Consider the following 6,108-nt stretch of genomic DNA (forward strand, 5'->3'; position numbering starts at 1 on the left):
GTTCCCCGACCCCGTCGCCGTCGCCGCGCGCGCCGCCCCTTCCCCGACCCCGTAGCCGTCGCCGCGCGCGCCGCCCCTTCCCCAACCCCGTCGCCGTCGCCCCAACCACACGCCGCCGCCTTCGGTCCAGCCGCCGGCGCCCTTTCCTCTTATTTTTTTGTGCATTTTATGTATATGTTCTCTGTGTATATGTGTATATGTTCTCTGTGTATATATGTTCATATATGCAAAAGTTAGATTTTAGAAAAACTTTATATATGCAAAAATTTATACATATATGTAAGTATATATGTATGTATAGATGTATGTATGTGGATACATGAGGGGGGTCGATATACCCCCTCTCCGGTAGCATTTTTGTGCATTTTAGGTTAGTGTATATATATGTTGATGTATATATGCAAAAGATAGATTTTTAGAAAAAATACTATTTTTCTGTTGATGATATGATGATGTTTTTTTTCATATATGCATTTTTTCATATATGTATTATTTTTTAAGTTGTTAGTAGATATCGATTTTAGGTTAGTGCATTTTAGGTTAGTGTAGAGGAGAAATTTAAAGTAAAATAAGGAAAAGGAAGAAAAGAGGAAGAAGGAAGAAGGAAGAAAGAAGAAGAAAAAGAATGAGAGGAAAAAGGAAAATAAGAAGATGAAGAAGAGGAGAGGAAGAAGAGGAGAAATAAATAAGAAGAGGAAAAAAGAAGAAAAAGAAGAGGAGAAGAAGAAAGGAATAGAGGAGAAGAAGAAAAAATAGAAAAATTTCTATTTTTTCTTCTTCTCCTCTATTCCTTTCTTCTTCTCCTCTTTTTTTTCTTCCTCTTCCTTCTTCCTTCTTCCTCTTTTCTTCCTTTTCCTTAATTATTTTCCTTTCTCGTCGTTGTCGCGTCGTTGTCGATATAACCCCCTCGAGATAACTTCGACATGAGGGGCGGTCGATATAAATACCCCCCCCCCCTCGGCCCTCTCGCTCGACCAAAACTCTCGAGGACACCCAAACCCTAGAGAGAAAACGATGTTGGTCTCCTACCCCCTCCCGTCGCGCCCCTACCCGACAAATTAACTCTCTCGAAGCGTTGTTGTGTCGAGGCGACCCCAAACCCTAGAGAAGCAGCGTCGAGGCCACTAACATGATTCCTTATTGTGATTAGCTGGCTAGTTCTACGTTTGCCACTAGTTCCATCTGTACCATATATAATCATGTTGTAAATATTTGCAGAAACTATGGAGCACTGCCGAGACGAAGAAGCAGAAGCTATATTGAGGGACATAATCTCAAATGGAAGGGATGAAGTTGCATCATTTCTCCTCGACACCGTTGTTGGTCAGCTGGAAGAACGGGGTGAAGAAGAGGGCTATGTTCATGATGGCTTCGGCCCATTAATGCCGGTACAAGAACAGGATTATGTTCATGATGGCTCCGGTGACACAATGGAGGAACAAGAAGGGGACCATGCTGACTGCTCCGGTGACCGAACCGAGCCCGGCCAGGTATATATATATATATTAGTTAAGCCCGTGCTGACTAGTTAATTGATGCTTCCATTGTTTTGGTATATGTACATATATTAATTACTCTCGTCTTTCTTCCTTATAATTTCTAGCCCTCCGGATCGAGCACGACTTCGGTAAGGAGACGAGGCCCAAAGAAAAAGTTGAGCTCGGATGAAAAGTTTGAGATCATAGAAATCGCGCCCGACGGCGAACGGATTGAACCCATCCGGACAAGGAAGGCATTTTCTTCTCAGTGCGGGGTTCTTGTTAGGGAGAAGACCCCGATCAGCATCCAACAATGGTATAAGCCTAAGGAGGAAGACCCTGAGGTGTCTTATGTCAATGATACGCAGAAAGAATATATTTGGACTGAGCTGAAGGCAAATTTCACCCTACCGCCAGAGGAGGATCCGGAGAAGCCAGTTAAAAAGGAATTAATCAAGTCTTGTGCTCTTAAGAAGATGGCAACCCTAATGAGGAGGTGGAGGAAAGAGCTGAACCAGTTTGTCAAAAATAAAAAGACACCAGAATTCATCGGCAAATATGAGAAGATCAAAGATCACTGGCCCGCATTTGTGGCCCACAAGACATCGGAAAAGAGTAAGAAGATGTCGGAAACAAACAAGAAAAATGGTGCGAAGAAGACGCTTCACCATCGCACGGGTTCAGGTGGCTACCTGCAAGCCCGGCCTAAGTGGTCCAAGGCTGAGAATGATCTGCTTGAAAAAGGGATCGAACCAGAGACAATGAGATGGCCAGACCGTTGCCGGACTTGGTTCTTCGGGTCTGGTGGAACCTTGGACCCTGTAACAGGGTTTTGCCAGTGGACGGACGAGCAACTGGAAATACCAGTCAAGAACCTTCGACACTATATCGATGCAGCGCAGCGAGGGACGTTCATTCCAAACATTGAGAAGGACAAGCTCACAATGGCCCTTGGGAACCTGAGCACCCTGGACGGACACGAGGCACGCCAGGCTCCATTCCGTGGAAGGTTGGTTTTCCGGACGCAGGGGGTTACAAAACCCACGAGAGGAGGAAGAAAGTGGAGCAGGACCAACTGCAGGCGCTGCACGAAAGGGTAATGGGGCTACAGGATCGAGAAGAGGAACGAGAAGCAGCAGATCGCCGCAAACGACCTGCCGAAGCTTGCCCCGAAGCTACCCCGCCATCTCAGCCGAGAAGCAGCGTGGCTTCCACCGAGCTGCTTCAGCCGGAGCATGTCTTGACGGCTCCTGCCAGCTATCCCGTGGATGGTATCACGGAGTCTTAAAATTGCCACATGATGGCGCGATGGATGACTTTGAAGGTCAAGGCGGCTGTTGGGCAAGTTTATCCTAGTGGACCCGGCACAACTTATCACTGCCAGCCGATTCCAAAAGGATATGCTAAGGTGATGGTGGATGAAATAACGGAGGGATTTGAGGACCTCGTGCTTGACCACCCTACCGGGAAGGGGAGACTAGGCTGGGTTCTGCTCTGAAGACTCCATGCCTATGGAAGAAGGAGCTCATCAACCTTTTGAACTGGACGCCTCCGCCTCCTCCTCCTGCTCCGGCGAGTCAGGGCACTCCGCCTCCTCCACCGCCTCCTCCTCCGGCGTGTGACGATCAGGGCACGCGTGGCGGCACTCCGCCTCCTTCTTCGGTGCATGGCGGCACTCCGCCTCCTTCTCCGCCTGCGCCGGCGCTCCCGAGCAGCCAGCAGCATCCTCCTTCTCTGCCTCGCCAGCAAGGGCGGAAGAGACCCGCCGCCGCCCCGGCTGCTCCGGCGCGTCGTACTCCTTCTCCTCCGCCTCATAAGCAAGCACGAAAGAAGACAGACGCCGCAGCCGCCCCGTCTGCTCCGGCGTCTAGCAGCACAACCAGAGGCGGGAGGCAATACAAATACGGTCCATCATCTCTCAAGCCTCTAGAGAAGTTACCGTACGAGAGGTTCGAGGAGGAAAACGATACGATTGTGCGGACCCACGTGAAGGAGTTCTTTGAAGGGGTGAAAGCAAAGAGACATCCACCTCTGGAGGAGAAGGTAGATCCGGTGAAAGCAAAGCACACTATCGGTGCCCTGAGGAAACCACCAAAGTTTTCGTCGAGAACCAACTATGAGCGCATTACTGAACAGACATATCTCCAAGCCCAGCGGTCGGGAACTACTGTCAGTGCTAAAAGGTCAAAAGAACAAGCAAATGGGGAAAAATTGCCCAGCTCGGCGAATAAGCACAACAATCGTGCCCCCCGCTCAATGTGTCTAATGCTCCGGGGACGGTGTCCGGTTATGGCAATCTTGACGATTACCTGCCTGACGATGCACTTCCTGATTTCTTGGAGGTGGACGAACACAGATACGAGTACGGGAAGCCTCTCGTCAAAGATGAAAAATCTCTGACAACAATGATGCGAAGATTCCATAATTGGTACATGGAAACCTGCAGAGAGTCTGAGGGTAAGAATGCTTTGTATCTGCATATTAAAGAGGAGCACGATCTCGTTGCAAATGATCTGTTGACTGTTCCATTTGAGGAGTTCTTTGAGTTCTTCAATCAAAAGGCCCTCGATAAATTAATGGTCTTTTGCTACTGCCTGTAAGTACTATTTCTATCATTAAGTCTCTATATATAGCTCGGCTCTTTCATTGCATGTATTTATAGTTAATTATCCTCAATATATTATGCAGATTGAAGATCGTCGAGTGCAAAAAACAAGAAATTTATGATATTAGGTTCATTAACACAAATATCATAGATGTATTTCTGGTTGAAAAGAACGTCAAAGAGGCCGAGGACAACTTGCTATAATCGTTGATCAAAAATCAAAACAAATATATCATACTCTTTCCTTACAACGACCCGTGAGTGTTACTGTCGTGTGCATATTCGGTTTCCCTTATTACTCAAACGAGCTTATAGTAATGTAATTGATGAGTTATGCATGCGTGCGCAGGTACCACTATATTCTTCTGGAGATTAAGCTTGAGCGTGGACTAGTAACCGTCTTAGACTCGAGACGGAAAGTTCCCAAATCCTATGCGGACATCACTGAAATGCTCAGCAAGTAAGTTCAATCGATCATTATCGCACCATATCGGCAACTTTTTGTTCATTTCCTGATATCTCAAGTAATAATAATAATTTTCTTTGTTTGCAGGGTTTGGAAACAGTTCACCGCAGAAGCTCCGGGACTGCCGAAGGAGCTGACATATAAATGGCCGAAAGTAAGTACTACTGGCTAGCTAGTTGCGCGCATCTCCCGTTGATTCTATAGCTATACTTTCATCAATGCCATTTATAATGCTTCATTATCAGTTTGATTGACCTCTATTTCTCGTAAAGTGCTTGTGGCAGGAGGAAGGGAATGATTTCTGTGGATACTACGTGTGCGAGTTCATCCACACCGCGACTTTGAAAAACAAGCGGGGCTACTCTCAAAGACAATATGAAGTGCGTAAGCAATAATATTCACAATTTCTTTTATTACACCATCATTTCTGTTGAGTTTCATTCATATATATGTATTAATTAACCCTCTTCTTCAAATTAGACGTGGCAGATGCGGAATGAACTCCTAGAACCAGATCGCATGAAAGCAATTCAAGAGGAATTGGCGGGATTCTTTCTTGATCACGTCATCAATAAAGCCGGAGAATACCATGTGAAAATTGATTTCAAATGCTAGGGGTTTGTAATTAAGAGATCTTATACATATTGTACATGTATGTAGCCAGTAGCGTCGGATACATGATACGAAAACTTGTTGTTCGACCAATCTCTCGGAGAAGGAGAGGTCGATCGATCACTCCTCTCGGTATGCATGACGAACTTCTGTACTGAATGGTTCTCTCGATCACTTATATATATATAGTACGTAGCGTCGACCAAGCACGGACATAAGAGAGGACACTTCTCTCTATTAATTAGCTAGCTAACACAATATATGAAACACCTAAATTAACCCCCCAAAACCCCCAACCTCCCCTCCTTTCAAAAAACAAAAACAAAAACCCCAGCCACTGGAATGCTGACGCGTGGATGCCTTTTGGTCCCGGTTGGAGCCACCAACCAGGACCAAAGGCCCCCTGACTGGGCTCGGAGCACAGGGCCACGTGGAGGCACATTGGTCCCGGTTCTAGTTTGAACCGGACTAATGGGTGGAGGTATTAGTAACGGCCCATCAGTCCGGGACTAAAAGTGTGACGCCCGGATAATTAGGCTACAATAATCCCGCGTTAACGATGCCACGTCACCTCGGTTACTGTTGAAAAACTCGAGTTAGTTCAAAAACGATTCAAATTAAAAATTAAAATATAGGCAAACAATAAAATTTTCAAATATCAAAACTAAAATTTTTGGGTTGTGTCAAATAAATCGTAAGTAATTATCGTGGAGAAACCAAACTTTGATAAAATGTTTAAAGGTTCTAAAATGATTAAAACAGTAGTGAGAACAATTAAACAAATGCCCAGTGAGTTTATAAAATGCTAAAACTATTTTATTATGGGTTAAGAATTAATCTTACAGTAGTTTGATGATAAATACAAATTTGGGCACTAGTGGTAATTTTTATAAAACTAAAAGTAAAAGAAACTAGAAATAAAATAGAAAAGAAAATAAGGAAAAGGA

Source organism: Triticum dicoccoides, chromosome 2B, assembly GCF_002162155.2.
Source record: "Triticum dicoccoides isolate Atlit2015 ecotype Zavitan chromosome 2B, WEW_v2.0, whole genome shotgun sequence".
In the NCBI taxonomy this organism is placed as follows: domain Eukaryota; kingdom Viridiplantae; phylum Streptophyta; class Magnoliopsida; order Poales; family Poaceae; genus Triticum; species Triticum dicoccoides.